General features: G+C 39.5%; 1 protein-coding gene and 1 long non-coding RNA gene across 12 annotated transcripts in view; both read right to left on the bottom strand.

Annotated features, from left to right (window-relative positions):
• NFIB (nuclear factor I B) overlaps positions 1-20,209 on the bottom strand; it is a 236,558-nt gene that overhangs the window by 158,227 nt on the left and 58,122 nt on the right. The window lies entirely within an intron of this gene.
• The window catches only part of LOC309663684, a 70,506-nt gene continuing 50,297 nt past the window's right edge, over positions 1-20,209 (bottom strand). Inside the window, exon 2 of the long non-coding RNA XR_014265404.1 lies at positions 1-20,209. This exon is cut by the window's right edge and continues 9,226 nt beyond it. This is a non-coding gene — a long non-coding RNA (uncharacterized lncRNA).

A 20,209-nucleotide genomic window follows, 5' to 3' on the forward strand; every position in this document is an offset into this window, starting at 1 on the left:
GATTTGCCTATTGAAGCTTTACCTTTACTGACCTTCTTTCCAATCCTGAGCTCTCTCTGAGTCTTCATACATGCAGTTTCCTCTTCCTGGAATCCCACTGCCCTTCCCCTGGTTAACTTTTGTTTTTTTTCTTTTTTTAACATCTTTATTGGAGTATAATTGCTTTACAATGGTGTGTTAGTTTCTGCTTTAAAACAAAGTGAATCAACTATACATATACATATATCCCCATATCTCCTCCCTCTTGCATCTCCCTAAGAGCCTCCCTATCCCGCCCCTCTAGGTGGACACACAGCACCGAGCTGATCTCCCTGTGCTATGCGGCTGCTTCCCACTAGCTATCTATTTGACATTTGGTAGTGTATATATGTCCATGCCACTCTCTCACTTCATCCCAGCTTACCCTTCCCCCTCCCCGTGTCCTCAAGTCCATTCTCTACATCTGCGTCTTTATTCCTGTCCTGCCCCTAGGTTCTTCAGAACCATTTTTTTTTTATTCCATATATATGTGTTAGCATACAGTATTTGTTTTTCTCTTTCTAACTTACTTCACTCTGTATGACAGACTCTAGGCCCATCCTCCTCACTACAAATAACTCAATTTCGTTTCTTTTTACGGCTGAGTAATATTCCATTGTATATATGTGCCACATCTTCTTTATCGATTCATCTGTCGATGGACACTTAGGTTGCTTCCATGCCCTGGCTATTGTAAATAGTGCTGCAATGAACATTGTGGTACATGACTCTTTTGAATTACGGTTTTCTCAGGGTATATGCGCAGTAGTGGGATTGCTGGGTCATATAAAAATGTGGAATGCTTTACGAATTTGCACGTCATCCTTGTGCAGGGGCCATGCTAATCGTCTCTGTATCATTCTAATTTTTTTAGTATATGTGCTGCCGAAGCGAGCACCACTGGTTAACTTTTATTCTGGCCACCTTCACTGATCTGGTGTATGTGTCTGTCTCTTTTTTGTCCCCATAAGATTCTATATTTCAACACCATAACTTTCCCCATACTTTCATCAAACTTGATTGACTGTCTCCCTATATCCATACCCTACAGTCACTTGAGGTACTAATTTCCATAAAGCCAAGAACTGTGTCAGTCTTTTTCATCTTTGCATTTCCACTATCCATACTACTACTGAGTGGCTGGCTGAATGAACTCTATGACTATTCTAAAATCTTTCCACTTTTTTCTTCAATTTAAAGGATACACAGAATGTTCTCATGTACAATATATTCATTCTCTAACACCAGGAAGTATATAGGTATGTAAATCTATGTGCATATCAATATATATGATTGTCAGATGAAAAGTTACACAGAACAAATAACTTTCTTATACAGCTTGACTGATATATACTAAGGTATGTGTTGAACGTTGAAAGCAGCTGTTGACACTAGTTTTTTAGGAAATAATCACTAAGTCTCTACATTTTATTCCTTTAAATTCAAGCTCGGAAAAGTTAAAAAAAAAAAAGATCTGGTGTTCATGGGATACCATTTAAAACTTGGGAGGCAGCCTGATAGAGTAGAATGCGTTCTGTATTTAGGAACTCAGTTCTTCTGGACTGCTCCTTACCTAGCTAGCCTAGGTGATTCCTTTAGTGTCAAAGGCCTCAGGTTCCTTATCTGTAAATGATTAGATTAGATAACAAGGGCAACAACCAATATTTATACAGCTTTCAGTTGATGACTTTGACATATGCTATCTCATCCTAAAAGACCCCTCTGGGTTTTCACAGGTGCTGTGATGTCAGTTTTACTCAAAACTATTAATTGGTTGTATGCCATTTAACAAACTAAATCCAAGAAGTAAATTTGTTCAGATAATTAATTTCTTATTAAAAAAAAAAAAAAGCACTGTTGTACTGCAGTAGCTAGAATGACTTAAAATGTAATGTTGAATAACAATTAGGTGCTAAATCACCTTCAAAGAACCGACTACCTTTTGTTTTGCTGCTCACCGGAAGCATCACTGGGCCCTGCCTGATGGTAAAGATCAAGGGGCTGGCTTTATTTGTCCAAGGAGAAAGAAGCAGTCACCTCTACAGGAAGGGTTCTGTCAGAAAGAATGCCTGTCCCTACTAGACTGCACCACTTCTCCCCAAGGCTTGAACTTGAACTACTTAACTCTATAATACTCATAGAGTTTTTAACATAATTACTACTGAAAGCTCAATGCATTTATTTAAACTCACATTAAAGAGTAAATGACTAATTTTATAATATTTCCCCAAAGCAGGTTTTGATAGAAGACAGGAGTCAGCACCGTGGGTGTCTGGCCTCCAGTATGAAGACTACACCGGGTATTTTTTAAACGCAAATTTAAACCATAAAAATAATACCATAGTAATCACTCTACCTCCATCTTGCATCCCTATAACAAAGCTTCTTCACAAAGATATACGTATACATTATAGATAACAATTCTACATGGAACTGCTCACTAACAGCTAAAGTAAACTGGTATCCTTATGAATGTAAGGTTCTCTGTACTGTTGATTGTAGGTACTGCTTTTGAATTTATTTCCCAAAATTGACTGACCACAAAATAAAACCATCTCTTTACAACTTCTCTCTTTCCTTATGTTTACAGTCTCCAGAGGAAGACTCCATAATTTCATCTTGAGAACTTCCTTGTCAGTAATCGTTAGTGATGGAGACAGAAATTAAAATTGATTATTTGAATTCTACAAGCTGCTTAGGCTCGTAATTATCATAAAACTATGTTATACCCAAAATGCCCTCATCCTCTGGGAATGTGGGTGAGGGGTTTACGTGAAATAGTCCATTTATGTTTCTCCAGGTTTAGGCCAATGCATGTAGAGTTGTATGGAAACTTAAAAACACATTCTTCTCGGCTGGACTAACCAAGGCAGGAAGTCACTATCCTCTCTTAGTAGACCAAACAATTCTCACTTCATTGCTAGAATTAAATTCCAGAGAATTTTTTGGATTCTATTTAATGAATGAGGATATATTTTTCATGTGGTGTCATTGTTTTACTACTTCCCATGTTTATTTGGACAGATTCAAGCACTGGGTAGGAAATGTATTGGTTGGCAACTTCAGTTTTGGAAGAGAAAGTAAACACATGCTGATTAGCAAACAGTAAACTCTACTGTGTTTAATTTTGGCTTCTCTTAAAAAAAAAAAAAAAAAAAAAACACAAAAAAACCACTATTTGGTGTTGTGTTCCAAGTAGGAGCATTTGTCCCTAAGTTCTTTCCTAACCCCTTACTGGAGGGCTTCCAGAATTACTCTCATATTTTTTCCCTTCTTCCCCTAACACCAGTGGCAAACGCCAACATTATTTAAGAAAATACTTGTACATATGGTATCCTCCTAGCACAGATTTGCCATCCAGTTGAACAGTAGGGCCACTAACCCACACAAACTAAACTGCAAAATTATGAACTGCATAAACATAAACAATTATTTCCAGCTCTGATACATTCAAGGTAAAATCACACTTCAGAAAATCCCAGAAAGGCTATTGACTGAAAACTATCAGGTCTGAGAATTGAAGGTGGTAAATATGACAATAAGCTAGAATTTCAAATGCTCTCTTTAGAGCCAACTTCTTTCATTTATCTCATTCACTTGCTTTACTACGGCCGCCAAATTACCCTTCAAATTTAAGTTTATCCTTAAGCTTATCCTTAGCTCTCTCCTTGTCTATCCTCAGAGGCTCATTACAAGCAATATCACCGAAAAAGTGTCCAGGAACAGCACATACACGGAAAATCCTGAGTAACTAAGATATATCCCTGCCCATCGGGCACAGACCCTTTTCATTATTTCAGAGCTCCGTTTCATAAAAGAAAATTCATGTTTGATCTTTTATTCCTCATGATTAAAGCTCACTTACCATTATTCAACTTCCCATGATGTCTCTGAGGTATGCAAAATGTTGTCCCCACTCATCAAATGGGAAAGCCAAGGCATCCAGAAGCTATACAACTTGCCAAATGGCCCAGTAGAAGAGGTACGCGCCATCTCTATCAGGTCTACATTGTTTATTCAACAGGCATTATTGTGAATCTGCCAGGTTCTGCATTGTGCTAGGTACTATACCTATGTTCTATTATGTTCTAGGCCCAGGCAAAAAGAGTGCTAAATGATCGAAGTTCCAACCCACATGAGGCTAACAGCTGGTGGGGGTGAGAAGCAGTAAACCAGGAAACAGGTGAATATAAAATATGTCAGGGAGCTATAGGGCGAACAGTCAAGCAGAGTAAGGGAAAAGAGGCTTGGAGGAGGGAGCAATGGATAGAGTGGTGGGAGAAGGCCTCTCTGAGCATACCTCTGAATGAGGTGAGGGGACAAGCCCTGCAATGATCTGGGGAGAAAGGCTTCCCAGCAGCAAGAACAGGGAGAGCAAAGTGCTGGAGGAGCGGCGAGAAGGCCAGTGCTGCGGATGCTAAGAGAGCAGGTGGAGTGTGCCCCGGGCAGGAGAGGGAGGCAGGGGCCAGGGCGTACAGCCCCGGGAAGTCACCATGAGATGGGGAGACCGCAAACACAAATGAGACTAAGCTAGAGAGAAAGAACGAGGGTGATGAGTTTGATACATAAACTCGTAATAAAAATGCACTGCATGAAAAGGAGGGCATGCTTCTCTCTGCCATCAGGTGGAGACTATATAAGCACAAACACACAGAATGGCCCCGGTCTGAATTTTTCACATGCTAGGAAACATTTTCACGCTGGCTGATCCCATCAAATACAAAGAAGTGGCTCAACAGCATCCAGTACCTAAGAGAGACCAAAAGCATTTCCTTCTGTAAAGCTCTGCAGCTGAGGGCTTACATCCGCCTGGTCCAATCAGTTCATTTCCAAACAAAGGTAGGAAATGGCTGCATCCTAGGATTTCATTGTGGGCTCATGAGTCAGTGCTTTGGAACTTGGTGTCTTTGGGAGTGAGTGTCTATTCTTCACGTCTCTTGCCACAGGGGGAAAAAGGTACAGATAAACAGTAACACAACTTCACCCTACTGAGATACGAATCTGTGGGCTTTTCCACCCCTTCTCAAAAATAAATGAATGAATGACCGAAATTCAGGTCCTTCTTGTTTTTTTCTTTCTCTCTCTCTTTTGTTTCCTAATTCCCAGCTCTCCCATGTGTTTCCTAAACAACATAAAGTCAACTGATGGTGAAAGTACACCACATGGTAATTATTTAAAGGCTGTTATGTTATACCATGAAGTTTAAAAGAAATTTATATTCTATAAAAGTGGCCAATAATGTATCCCATGACATAGGAATCTAAGAAATGAAAATTAAGAAATTTGTTGTAAAGAACAAAATGATTCCCCATAATTTAACCCAAAAGATTTGTGGTATTTTACTTTCAAAATGTTAGAACAGTAATTTAACTTTGAAAACTATTTTTTATAGAACAGTTGCAAAGAAAACAATATATAAATTGTAAGTGTAAAGTAAGCAAAGGAGAAAACAGTATGTGTGTGTGTGTGTATTTTAGGAATATTATTCTAAATAAAAAAAGCTTCAGAGGTATACTTAACCTACAGGCTATTTTCTTCAGGAAAAAGTATATTATAGTAACACCTGGATTGACACAGCACTCCCATTTCTGATGAAAGTTATAGAAGGAACTATGTACTGTATCTGATCTAATATTAGAAGTCACTTATTATCTATGATGGAAAAGGGGAAGAAAATAAGATGAGGAAACAAGGTTTCAATGAGAATGAGAAAGGGGTCCCTGGTCTAACATAAATATATATAAGCATATCAATCCAAACATCAGCCAAATTAATTTATAACGATATCCTTGTGATCAATGTGACATAACCACAAGAAACTTACATGATTATAGTGAGAAAGTTCAGAAACAGGATATTTCCATCTAAGCAAAGTAAAAATTATTTTCAGAATATTGGAGAAATCTGGTGTTTTCTACTCAGGCAGAATGGATTATGAAAACAATAAAAAGAATCTCCAGAGAGACAGAGTGAAAGAGTTTCTGTGTTAAGGAGAATATTACACTTCACTTTTCCAATGTGGAAATAAACTGAGAAAAATTGAGGGGCAAAGGTGAGAATGGAGAAAAAAAAAAGAAAAAAAGGAAAAATGTAATAATGAAACAGGACTATAGTTTTAGCTTATATTAGTTTTTATCCTTCCATTAAAAATTATACCTTAAAGTTCATTCCTCTTGACTATATTGCCAATTTCTCAAATAATACACCGGTAAAGTTCCAAAATCTCATTAGACATATAAATTACATGTATAAAGGTTCTTGTATAGCCTGTGGAAACATTTTAAACTTCTTGTGTAATATTATTTTCTTCAGCAAAATTGGGCCTAAAGTTTGGAAAAGTTCCTAGAGAGTGAAACATCCCCCCCGCTCCCTTCTCTCTCTCTCTTTCTCTCTGGATAGTATTACCCTACTACATACCCAGCCATATATCTTTACACTCCAATTTCCTACCTATTCCCCTATCCATACATGTATAATGCTTCCATTTTGAAGCATATGGCTGGGGAGCCAAAAGAATTTAAATTGCCTTCAAAATGTGCATCGCATTATAAATGGTGTGAAAAAAGATCTCACTATTCAGCTCTCAACTTGGAGCATAAAGCAAAGAGGAAGCAACACAAGACTGCTTCAAACTTTATCCAAAAACTCAACAGCTTCACTTGTTTATAGAGGTACAAAAAGTATGCGACACAGTTTATAAAACAAGAACGGCGTACTGTATGCAAAAGTAAAGTTAAAAGCAAAGTATAGTAACAGCCCTATCTCGTTACAAACACTTGGCAGAGTGTCTAAAGTACCATGGTCAAAAACACGATACTGTCTGAGCTGAACTTCCGCCAGAAAGCACTCCCTAAGTCCAAGTCTCTTTAGCCATCATCACTACCTCATTTGGCAATCTCTCCCACGCCTCAGTTCATCTACTCAAAATTACTCCACAGAAACACAGAAAGCAGACAACCTCTCTAGCTATACAGGCTGTAAGTATCACAATGTGGTACCACTGGCAAGTGACAGTGTAAGATGCAGTTCTAAGGTTAGAAAGCCAGGACCAACTACACTGCATCCTCAAAGCTAATTTGCATATCAAGTTGAGCTGGGCTGTCTTAATTTTTGGTAATCCAGGGTTTCTTCCCTACTCTCACAGTAATTCCAAAGGGTCTTTCTGAATCACAGCAGCTGAGAAAGAAGGCACATGGTAAGAATACACTCAGGCACCAAATATATTTTAGGCAAGTGAGGAGCAAATGTATTCAGAAGTAACCTGCCATTTAACCATTCCAGGCAGAGCTTTTGAATAATTCCAGATCATCAAAGACTGCAACCCTAGCTATATATGCATGGCATACCAGGCAATACCAAGGCTAGGGAAATGTCAAGACTTAGGTAGTAAGTAGATAAACAGAATATGTCAATATGGGCATCTACGTCTACACTTGGCATTTATAACGAAAAACATGGCAATGTATAAGACAAAAGTACAAATGTGGCAATGACAAGATAAGTGATGGGAGAGAAAGAGCTGTATGAATTATTAATATTCTTTGGGCATGGTAGAACTAGCTTCCAAATTTTTCTTTAATTCACTTTTCTCCTAGCATATTAAATAATTCAAAAACACAGATATTCTGATCTTAAGTTTACAGCTTGTCATATTTCCTAGAAAATAAACAATAATTAACAAATTTCATAGTTGTCCACCCCTACCCCCTTCTCTTCAAGAAACTTTATACTTTGAAATGTAGATACATAAACTACTTTTGGATCAGGGCTCACAAATATGTTTCCAAAGGAATAATATGTACAGGTTAGTCTGGTATATACCAGATGTAAGAAAAAGCAAATTCACAACCAGAAATATCAGTATTCAGCAGAAAAATATATTTTTAATTAAATCTCATTCTTCCTCTCCTTACAGATACAGAATCTAAGAAAACCAATCACAGGTATAAGTTTTTTGACTTTTACCTGAAAAAGAAAAATTCAATTTGACTCATGAATCTAGGTTTCCTATATACATAAGGTTACAAAGATAATAAGATGGTCATTTATAAACTGGCTTCTCTGAGTGGGCCTCCTACCATATGCTGATATTCAACAAAAAGCATCTGTATGAAAAGACCAGAAAATTGCAAATGTAGAACTTACAAGGTAAACTAGGCAGAAAAAGGCTGCAAAGCCCAGGTCTCCATCAGATGCTTAACATGTTAAGCCTCGATTACCAAAAACTTTAAGAATTCTCAGTAAGCATAACTAGTGAGTCTTCACTTATCAAACCATTCTAAATGCAAAGTGAGCACATTACCTGCACATTGAAATAATTTATGTGTTCTTTTCTCAGATATTAGAACATGCATGAGAGTACTAAAAAACAAACTACAAATCTCCCCTCTCTCTAGAAGTCTTAAGAGTCTAAAGTTTGCGTTGTTATTTATCTCTTCCTACGCAAGCCTACAAGGATTTGGTCAGACTTATAAAAGTTATTAAGAAAAGTCCTGCAGGAAGAAATAGATCGAGGATTCAGATCACCCATGCCTAACCTTTTTGGGGCACCATGATCTCTCCCCTTGTGCTATACGTCAGAGATGTAGTGAAAGCCAAGTTTTAATTTAGAATTTAATAAAAATTGATTAAGCATCATGGAGCACAAACAAAGCTGCCCCATAAATCTTTCAGCCCTTTTTGTGCTAGGAAGAAAGCAAGCACTGTCTGCTGAAGCAGATGACAGATGCTGGCTTAAAGATAAGTATTATTTATACTTCTGTACCAGATTTCTTCTTATGCATATCTTATCATGCATGGGTATATGATCAACAAAGCAATTTTGCATCAGTCCGAGACGTTCGAATGTACCCTGGCTCCATGGGAATGCGCTAAAGAGTTCAGGCCTAGGGTTCAATTAAACCAAGGTGGAGAGGGAAGAAAGTTTTGAAAGAAAACCAAATAGCAAGATGGTTGTTATTTGAAATGTTCTTTCACACACAGGCTAATGAATATATATGCACTGAAAATAACTTTGTTCTGAACATATGCCTATGCATTTTAAATAAACGATGCATGTTGGAAAGATAAGAGGGTTTACCAAATCTAACCACATCAAGTTATCTCTATATTAAACTGCAGTTATTTGCACAGTATGTTGGTAAGAAGACAGCACCTTGAAAGAAATCCAGTACTTACATAAAGAGATCACGGATTTAACCAAGTTTGCGAATATTTTAGTCATCAAGTCTACAGTTTAAAAACTTAAATCTCATTCTTTCTCTCTATATAGACACAGAAACTATGAAAACCAATCACGTGATGAAAATTCCAAGAGGTTTTCTGACTTCTAACAGAGTGAGGATAGCCAATGATTGGAAAGAGGAGTAGAAACTATTTACCTTACCTTTTTAAAAAAGATCATATTCTGCATTATAAGGTGCTTGAAAGTGCAGAATCTGGCATGTGACTCCGAAACAAATGTAACCCAGACAGAGAAGCCACCAGGTGGATAAAAAACAGCAATCACAGCTGTCTTGACCTTCCTTCTCTACCCCAATTCCTGACCCCTTCCAGGATCTAGATTAAGGGTGGGCTTTCATTTTGTTGCTTCTTTTTTTTTTTTTTTTGAGGGAAGATAAACTGGACATAAATGAGTCTTCAAGTGCAGCCAGAAAATCAATCTATGGTTAGATTCACCTAATTAAGGTTCAAAAGTCAAACAAATTAACAAACTTGTGTTCATCCATTTCTTTATATGGTATCGTATTGTCCTTCATTTCCCTTACCATATTCCTTCTAACAGTTCTTTCTGAGAAATCTCAACCTCACCTCAGATGGCCTGAAAGCTGGAGATACTCACCCACTCAAAGGCCAGGAAACCACAAGTGCTAAGGCTCGGGTGAGAGTAATTGTCTGGGTGAGCCCAGAACAGAATCCTTGCTGCTCAAAGGGGTCCTGCACAAAGACTAGGTGAAGCCACAGCTACAGCTGCAAACGTACACCAATGCTTTAACCTGACACCAACAGCAAAATTAAACTGTCTGGTTTCTTAGAAATTACTGTATAGATATCTCTTGAGAACTAGCAATGCACTAAAATAGGATACACAAATCAGTACTTTTATGTGGTAATACTAATCTGTCACATGCAATAATTTTTCTTTCCTGAATTATATATGAAAATACATCAATAAGAGTGCAGCAATTATGAGCCAATATTTTCAGGAATTACCATTGTGTACGTGTCTTAAGCATACAACGCTACATGAAATCACTAAACCACATAACTGCTAAAAATATCCAGGTTTCTCTTTCCAATTAAATAATGCCCTTTACTATACAAAAAGTCAGGTTGTAGGGGAAATGGTAGATAAGGGTTATTTTTACATGACCTTACAACAGAAAACAAAGTTAAAATATATACCACATATGTATAACTGCATGACTTCGTTGTACACCTGAAACTAACACAACACTGTAAATCAACTATACTTCAAAATATGTACGTGTGTGTGTAGATGTGTATGTGTGTGTGTGTGTGTGTGTGTGTGTGTGTATATATATATATATATATATATATTATACCATATACTAGTGCAATTGGATGGATATATTTTCAATCAGCTGATTTAAATGATAGAAGTTCAAAAAAATGTAAATCATCCCCTTATCCTCTCACCCAAGTAAGAGAGAAAGAATTACATGTCTTTTGAGTTAACGGGGGATGACTATAGTTAAGTTTTTGTTTGTTTGTTTGTTTGTTTGTTTTTTTAACATCTTTATTGGAGTATAATTCCTTTACAATGGTGTGTTAGTTTCTGCTTTATAACAAAGTGAATCAGTTATACATATACATATATCCCCATATCTCTTCCCTCTTGCGTCTCCCTCCCTCCCACCCTCCCTATCCCACCCCTCTAGGTGGTCACAAAGCACCGAGCTGATCTCCCTGTGCTATGCGGCTGCTTCCCACTAGCTATCTATTTTACGTTTGGTAGTGTATATATGTCCATGCCACTCTCTCACTTTGTCACAGCTTACTTACCCTTCCCCCTCCCCATATCCTCAAGTCCATTCTCTAGTAGGTCTGTGTCTTTATTCCCGTCTTGTCCCTAGGTTCTTCATGACCTCTTTTTTTTTTTTCTTAGATTCCATATACAGTTAAGTTTTGCAGAAAACTTTAATCTCTATACTATCCTGCAGAATTCCTCCCTCCAAAAAGTAAAATAAAATAACTGCTTAGTATGCTCTGCAGTATTTGTAAGTTCGCAAAGCATGCCCAGTTCCAATACTCAGCTGTTTGGCCTTGGATAAATTATCCAACCTCTCAGTTTGAATTTGCAAGTCTGCTTAAGGATAACAGGCTTAAGGTTTGAATTAAATGAGATGTAGGAAAAGCATTTAGCAAAATACCTGGAACATAGCAAACACTGAGAAAACAGTAAGTACTGTTATTATTATTCTTGCTGCTATTGTTCTTCTTACTATTAAAGAATTCATGATAAAACTCACTGGCCAGACAGGTCTAGCATGTGCCCCTTTTCTCATCTCTTTGATTCTATGACATTGAGCTGTCCTGATTCTCCTCCTACTTCTGGGACTTCTCACTTCCATTCTCCTTTGTTAATCCCAATGCTTCTACCATTTCCTTAAAAGTCAGCCTTCCCCAAAGCTACATTCTTGGCCCACTTTCTCATCCTCTGCAGTGGCAATCAAACCCTTGGCTTCAAAGGTCTGAGATAACAACAAAGCTGTATTTTCATTTGTCTACCAGACATCACCACTTGGAATGTCCCTAAGTAACCAAAAAACCAAACTCATTCTCTCACCTCCAAATTTTGCATCTTTCATGCTCCTTGTCTCTGTTGAGGGAACTGACATTTACCAAGATGACCAAGTTAGAAACCTCAGAGTCATCCCCAATTCCTCTTCCTATACCCATAGCATGTCCCCCCTTTCTATTCCTACCAATGCAGCCTTTTCCATGTCCTTGCTTCTCTCCTCATTTTCACAGTAGCCCTAGTGCAGCTTGGTTGTTGTGTTCAACAAATATGAATAGAGCACCAATGATGTGCCAAGCACTGTACACTTTGAATGCAAAATAGAACAGAACAAAACAGGAAAAAAAAAAACCATACAAACCCTTCTCTCAAGGTTCTTTGTGTCAAGCAGTGGGAGAGATTTGTAAACACAAAATTATACTATGATGTTATACAAGCAATAATAGACTCACGTAAACTATAGAAGGAGGGCACAAGAGGGAGAGACTATTCTATTTGGATAGGTCAGGAACACCTTTAGTGTGGACACTGCTCCAGAACAATGTTTTGAGGGTGAATGGGAGTGTGGTGGGTACACAAATAGAGGGAAAGGCATTCTACGTGGCAGGAACAGCATGTGCTAGACCTCCAACTTTAGGCTCTCTAGCCTCCAAACCAATCTGTATATTTTAAAACTGTGCCTGGCCAAAGCCCAGGTCTAACTATGATACTTCCCCTTTTCCATAAGACCTTCCAGGGCTTTCCACTGTTTCTAGAATAAAATCCAGATGGGCAGGTAACTGAGGGACTCCAAATTCTGATTCAATTAGCTGGGAGACAGCTCCCACTGGTCTCCACACCCCCTTCCTTGGGTACATCAGGTTTTGTCATATAGGACTGTGTCCCAGCCATCAGATAGCCTCTCTGCCCTATATCTTGTGAAATCCCATTTATCCTGTGATACCAAGATTCACTTTTCTGAAGCCTTCCCTGCCCAGCTGACCCTGGATTATTTCCTCCTCTGAGTTTTCAGACCCTTTGTTAATACCTCTATTTCTATACATCTCACATCTGGATTTGTAGAGTGAATACCCACATGTTTGTCACATCATTTTCTAAAATCTGTTGCTCTAACTGGGAACTTCAATGAGTAATTGAAAATCACTTTACCCAAAATTAATAAATAAGTATCAGGAAATACTCTAGAGACTTCCCTGGCAGTCCAGTGGTTAAGACTCCATGCTTCCACTGTATGGGGCCCTGCATGCTGCACAGCGTGGCCAAAAAAAAAAAAAAAAAAGGAAATATCCCATACCAAGCCCTCTTATTCAGTGCCATTAACAGAAGTAAAGGGTTAGAGGGACATAGCATGCAGATGTGTGGTTCATAGAAAACCACTAATATCCTACTGCCTTGGACTGAGCTGGGTCTCCCCCAAATTCATACGTTAAAGTCCTAAACTCTGATGTGGCTGTATATCAAGACAGGGCCTTTATGGAGGTAATTAAGGTTAAATGGCATCATACGGGTGGGGCCCTGATATGACAGGATTAGTGTCCTTGTAAGAAGAGACCCTAGAGAGCTAGCTCTCACCCTCTGACACATGAGGACACAGCAAGAAGGCGGCCGCCTGCATGCCAGGCAGAGGGCTCTCACCAGAACCCGACCATACAGGCACCCTGATCTCTGACTTCCAGTCTCCAGAACCGGGAGAAAATAAATATCTGCTGTTTAAGCCACTCAAGCTCTGGTATTTTGTTACGGCAGCAGGACCTAAGACACATACCCTAGTCAAAAGAACTTGAGCAATCCAGGATTAAATGGTGGGATTGATTTTTCAAATGTCTGGTGTGATGCTCAGTATATATAGCTTTTCAAGCAGACCAATTAATCTCCCAACAGTAACAGTTTTGTCACCAGTTTACAGACAGAGAAGACTAAGGGTGTGAGGCCTTCCACGAGTCATCCAATAATCCAGGGAGAGCCGGTGCCCATACTGGAACAGAATTCTAAAGTCCTGGCTTTCAAAACCTTGTCCTGGAAGAGGAGCCTACTCTACGTCCACAGAAAAATGTGCCAGTAATCTAGGCATAAGTGGCACGGCTCTGCACTGCCTCAGGCCTGGAGGGCTACCTGACACGGCCTGGGCACTGTTGCAGGGCAACACGACAATCGGGGATCTGATGCCTCCAAAGCATGGGCTTTGGAGTAGGAAAGCTGGGGGCTGAAGCCTGCCTCCACCACTGACTAGCTGTTTAGCTTCAAACCAGTTATACAATTTCACTAGATGTCAGTTTCCCAGTTTATTAAAGGAGGATTTTAATACTTACCTCGTAGGGTTATTGTGAATATCAGAAGTAAGATACAGAAGGATATAGCCCGCTGCCTGACATACAGTCAAGACAATACTTAGCAGGTACCAAGCCTCGATGTCACCTCATCAACAATTTCACTCCCACCTAAACTAAAAGCAAGAATAGGTGATTTACCTCTTCTTACCTATAGTGGGATTTCTGCCTATTTGTTTGTTTGGTTTGGGTGTTGACTGTACACCATTTACTACTTCCTGGTAGTAATATCAATAATTTTCCTCCAGGGGCCACTCACCCACCCCAGTCTGAGATCATGTCCCTTAGGTGTCCTGCCTTCATCCCCCTAGCTCCAAGAGCAGGCAGGCGAGTGGGCCTTGCCAATGACAATGCTGTACCAATACAGTGACTGGCTCAGGGGGTTGGATGAAAGCCAGCCCAGGAACTTTTGCTGGAACTGTTGAGAAGGGATCACTTTCCTTCCCACTGGAGGAGCTCAGATGATGGAAGGTAAACATGCAGCTCTCCACCATGAAGGGGGAGCCTGCCCAAGAAGCGAGGTAACCAAGACAAGAGCGTCGGAAGGGAGTCAGAGAACCTTCCTTGTTACATCATCAGAGGACTTGAATCAAGCTACACCTGAGGATGCACTGAACTTTTCAGTTACATCAGGCAGTAACTTCCCTTTCTCGCTTCAGTCTGTATGACTTCAGTTCCTGACACTTACAATTAATATACAACCTGAATGCCAGCAAGAATCTGACACTTTTCAATGACCAAAAGGACCCCTGGAAGTAAACAGAGAGAAAAGTTAGGAAAGAGAGACAAAGCTACAGGCAGCATTTTTCAGGGAACGTCAATGGGTTATTACATACCTAAAAATGCTAGTTAAATTAGCAGATGAAACTATGGGAATGTCCATGTTAGTGTCAAGACAGCCTGAGACACTGGTTAACTTCTCATAACGTTTCAGCAGACAGGTCTGGAAACCATGGGTATGCACTAAACTAGGCTGTCAGTGGCATTTTTATGACAGGGAAAAAAACCCATAGGATATCTTTAATTAAGTTCACTGAACTATAACATTAATAGTAATAGATAATTTTGTTAAATTCTCAATGTGTCAACCAAATGTTTCAAATTCAGTATTTCCAATCACATATAATATCTACTCTGGGGAGTAGATATTATTATCCTCACTTTACTGATAAGGAAATTTAAGACTCAAAGAGCTTAAGTCTACTGATCAAGTTGAAATAGTATAAGTTGTGGAGCTGAGATTCAACCTCAGATCTAACTTCTTGATTTTCTTAAGTATAACGAAGAAATGGTATTACCCAGAAATTTCACTGGTATACAATAAGATCCCCTTGCTTTATGTCGTTCTGCCATCATTTGCCTCTTCATCAAACTATTGACCATAATTCTTCATTCTGTGTTTAGTTTTGTGATCATCTGATTAGAGACATCTTTGTCTCCCACTAGACTAGCAACTCCCTGAGCGCTGGACAAGCACTGCTTTTGCTCTTCACTGTGCATTGCCTGGTGAAAGCAGATGCTAAGGTAAGTAATGTTTAAAAAACAAAGGAGAGGGAAAAGAGAGGGAGGGAGGGAACAGAGTGGAGGGAGAAGGAAGGAGGAAAGAGGGAGGAGGCAAGAGGGAGGTGGGAGAAGAAAGGAAGGAGGAAGGGTAACCTACATCTCTGGACCACTCCTTCACCACCCCCAAGTCCATTCTTGGGATAAATGAGGGCCTGGCAACAGTGGTGATTCTGTCCCCACGCAAAGGGCTAGACAGACGCATCCCTGGACCATGAAGGAATAGCATCAGGAATGTCAAAGTCTCGTGGGTATTTCCACTGGCTCACCCCCCATACCACACCCAGTAGGAACAAACGCACTCAGACGTGTCACCTATTTGTAAACCCTTATTCAAAACCCCTGAGTCGCTTTCATCTTCTCTTGATAAGTTTTACGGTGACAAGCCAAATCAAAAACTCACTAAAATGTTCCGTTAACTGTGCACCTGAGAGGCTATCACTCTCAACGTTTAGCTCTGCCGTGGAGGAGGGTCCTTTTGAAGCTATGGCTTATGGAGCACTATTGTGCTGGGGGAAGGGAGACAAGAGGTGTGGGGACCAGGAAGAGTTCATCAAACAATATCTGAGCATATGTAATCCTTCCGTTCCCTTTATATAAATTCTCTGATGGACAATAATGTCCCCAGGTTGCTGATGTCACAAACCTCCTAAACATGAGAGAGGCATTGTACCATTCCTCAAGTATGGCTTTTTGGAAGAAAAGATCAGAGTGGAGAAAGAATGAAAGCCTGGACCCAAGAGGAAGAAAGAAGTCCAGAACCTCAGCTTTTGCCATTAAGACTCCCAAATGTGGACCAAGATACACAATATATCACTGGAACTCCACTCCCACGATGGGCCACCACTGCTGCCATCTGACTGTATAAGGGAGTACTGAAGTCCCGTCACAGAACTTTGGTGGCTAAGAGAGACTGTCACAGCTATCTGCAGAAAACAGAGCGTGCCTTCGGAAAATTACCAGTATAAAGCAAGATTAAACATACCAAATTCATCACTGGGAGCACAACATATAGAATTATTTGATCAACCTGTTTAACTCTATCAATTGTATTTTAATTTAACTTTGTGAGAAAAGGAATAAAAGATACTAACACATCACCTTTTCCAGAGAAAGATAAGCAGATAAGCACCTTGAGAAGTCAGGTTTATCCCCCAAAAGGGGTCTCTTTGGACTAGGACACACTGACTGCAAATACTTCCTTTCTTCTAGAATAGTCTGAATTATCAAGTTTTATTGGAAAGAACATGCATGGATACATTGATCATAATAAATAAATATTAAACGTTCATAGTTTTTCAAAGGCTTCTCTTAGGTAATATCTATTCCCAAGGGATGGCTGAAATGCAAATCTGACTTTTTGCATAATTAAAAAGGATGGTATTTTGCTTAAAAAAAAACAAACTAGAAACTTCAAGAAAAACTCATCCACTTGGCATTCCTTTGAAACATACACATAAAGGGCTTTACAGAGCTCCTCCTTGCCTATAGGTGTTTGTTGTGCAAGACAGGAATTCTGTGTGCAAGAACTGAATGAGGAATTGGAACCTTCCCTCCAAAGCTGTACCTAATTGCTTGCCATGATATATGGACAGCAGCTAAAGAGTTAATCTTTAGCAACTCTGCTCAAAAATCCTAATGGCAGACTGCCCATCATTCTTTTAGACAGAGCTTGTCAGGAAAACTAGGGCAGCTTGTCCAGCTCAGCAGTCAACTGATTACTAGTGAACTCAATGGGGCTCCCAGCCAACCCCTGAGATTGCTGCCAGACCCTTGGGTATTCAAAGGCCAAGTTCCAATGTGGTTTACTTTGCCAGAATCACATGATGTCAGTGCTATTTTCTTCTGACCAGACTAACCAGTCATTCAGGTTCCTGCGAATGGTATCAGCGAGCGAGGCCGGCACTTCACTGGTAGAGGTCACAGAGACACGGAGGTGCTGGGCCTTGTCACCAGGGCCCAGGGGCCTCCCGAGCCTCCCGTGCAAGGGCAGCTGATCCGTTTGTCAGTCCCAGCGACCCAGATCCTGCACAGTGTCCTGTGCCCCGGAGTCCACTCCACGACCAGGAATGACTCAGGCTCCCTGGACAGGGGACACTTAGAGCCGAAAAACAAACAGGTCCAACTTTTATAAATAACCAGCTGGGTAGGAAAACAACAGAAAACAGGCCTTGGCTTTCACTCCTCTTACATTATTTGAGGTTTAATAGGCGAGCTGCACAAATTCTGTGGGATTTAGTCAGCTTTATCCACATGTGCCCACATTCCCTACATGGTAGTAAGGCATTAATTAATTTTTACATCTATCTGGAGATGTTTCAGTTGCTACAGGATTTGCAAGAGCGCATGCATCCAAGGGGTAGCCAGTTTTTAAAACTGTGGTTACCCTTATCTCTCAAAAAGAGAAACCATTTCACTCCCCAAAACACAAGGCAGAGAAATAAAAATGAGGCCCACTTTTTAACCTTTCCTTCCTCTAGGAGAAAGTATAAGTGTCAGGAAGAGTAAAAGGACTGGTATAGCCTGTGGACTTCCCTTTCAAAGTCTGGAATTTATTTCCCAATGTTTTAAGTACCTTAAACTATTTCCAATTTTCCTCTTTATTATTTCTTTCTTAGGGCACTGTGAGACCTATTTATGATTAATTCATTTTAAAAACTCATTTTTAAAGAGGTTAAGTCTGAAAATATTTTAAAAGTTAAAAATATTACACAAAGATTTTCTATTTTATCATGGTATTTAGCTTTTTCCATCCTTTCCCTTTCCTGTTGGTAAATAAAGCAGTAAAACTACTGAGAAAAAATATGCACTAATGTAAGAATTATGACCATTTTTAAACATCTACAATTTTTAAAACAAAACAGAAACTGCTTCAGTTTTAACATGCAAAAGAAAAATAAAGAAAGATAATAATTCCATTAATTGTACTATTAGCATTAAAGACAGTACATGTTTGATGAATGAATGAGTGAATGAATTCTCTATTATTCACTAATGGGTACATTCTTACTAAAAATTACCTTGGGGAAGCCTCTGAACAAAGTGACTGAGAAGATGATTATGAAGACAAGGTGTCTTAAGGTTTACTAATGGACCCTGCCATGTTCCTTTCTGCCACAGCTTTGTTGTGGAGGCGGGCGGCGGTGGACGGCCTATCCATCTCCTTGCAGCGAAAGACTGCACCCATGACAACCACCTGTATTAAATCCAGGTAAACCTTTACAATCAAACGTCAATCTGTCAAGGAAGTTGCTCAGTAAGAAAAAACTGGAGAGGGAGGGTGAGAGGGAGACGGGAAGGAAGATCCTTAGGACAGAAGGAAGGAAAAGAGACCCCCCCAAAATTATTTTTACATCAATGCTTCATAACTTTCATTTATTCCATCCATGACAAAAGTTTAAGGAGATTGGCAACAACTTCAAAATCAATGTGATCACCACTTATTCAATCAAAATCAGGTGCTATAGTTATCTTTCCCTGATGGTTATAGCTCATCTTTGACTATTCAACTTGTCTTTTGTCCTGGTCTTTCATTTCCTTCTCAGATGCATCATCATAGTATACCTCTAACATAACATCTTTAATGAACTAACAAATGTTTGAAAGAGAGAAGCTTGCTAGATACAAGTTCTTTGGTGCAAAGGGACTAAGCAGTCACCACCAATTAGATTATAGCTGGATAATTTGACAGTTCTCAAGATGACTGTTTCAAGGAAGGCTGGAAATGTACAAAGAGAGAACAGCCTGTATGTGTGTCGTGTGTGCTTTTCTCTGACTAGGACAATACGCCCCAAAAAATTCCAGAAGGAAAACAGAAAGGGAAATTCTGATCCTTTCGACAGTGAAGAAATAACACACAAATAAAATGTTTTAAGTCAAGTTGTCTGAAATTCTCTTTTGAGAATAAGTAATATCCTGGGAGCTGCCTCCAGATATCTTTGAGGAGTTAGTACAGTAAGTACATATAGCTCAGGCCAAAGTTCAAAGCTCCCCATGAGGTAACCAAACTGTATTTTTTCCCATAAGGCCCCTGCTGCCCCATGCATAAGTTCTGTATTCCAGCCACACGGCATAACTGCTCCTGCATTTTCCTGCCCTTTGACTTTTCCTCATGCTGTTCACCTGGTCTAAATGCTGCCCACACACTTGACAAAACCCATGTCTTGAGATCAATTAAAAATACCACCTCTCTGGGTGTGGAGAAAAGGGAACCCTCCTATTCTGTTGGTGGGAATGTAAATTGGTGCAGCCACTATGGAAAACAGAATGGAGGTTCCTTAAAGAACAAGAGTTACCGTATGATCCAGCATGCCCACTCCTGGGCATATATCTGGAGAAAACTCTAATTCGAAAAGGTACACGCACCCCAATGTTCGTAACAGCATTATTTACAATAGCCAAGACAAAGAAGCAACCTAAATGTCCATCGACAGATGAATGGATAAAGAAGATGTGGTATGGATACATACAATGGAATACTACTCAGCCATAAAAAAGAATGGCATAACGCCATTTGCAGCAACATGGATGGACCTAGAGATTA

The sequence above is a fragment of the Balaenoptera physalus genome (assembly GCF_965194825.1).
Source record: "Balaenoptera physalus genome assembly, chromosome: 7".
NCBI lineage: Eukaryota > Metazoa > Chordata > Mammalia > Artiodactyla > Balaenopteridae > Balaenoptera > Balaenoptera physalus.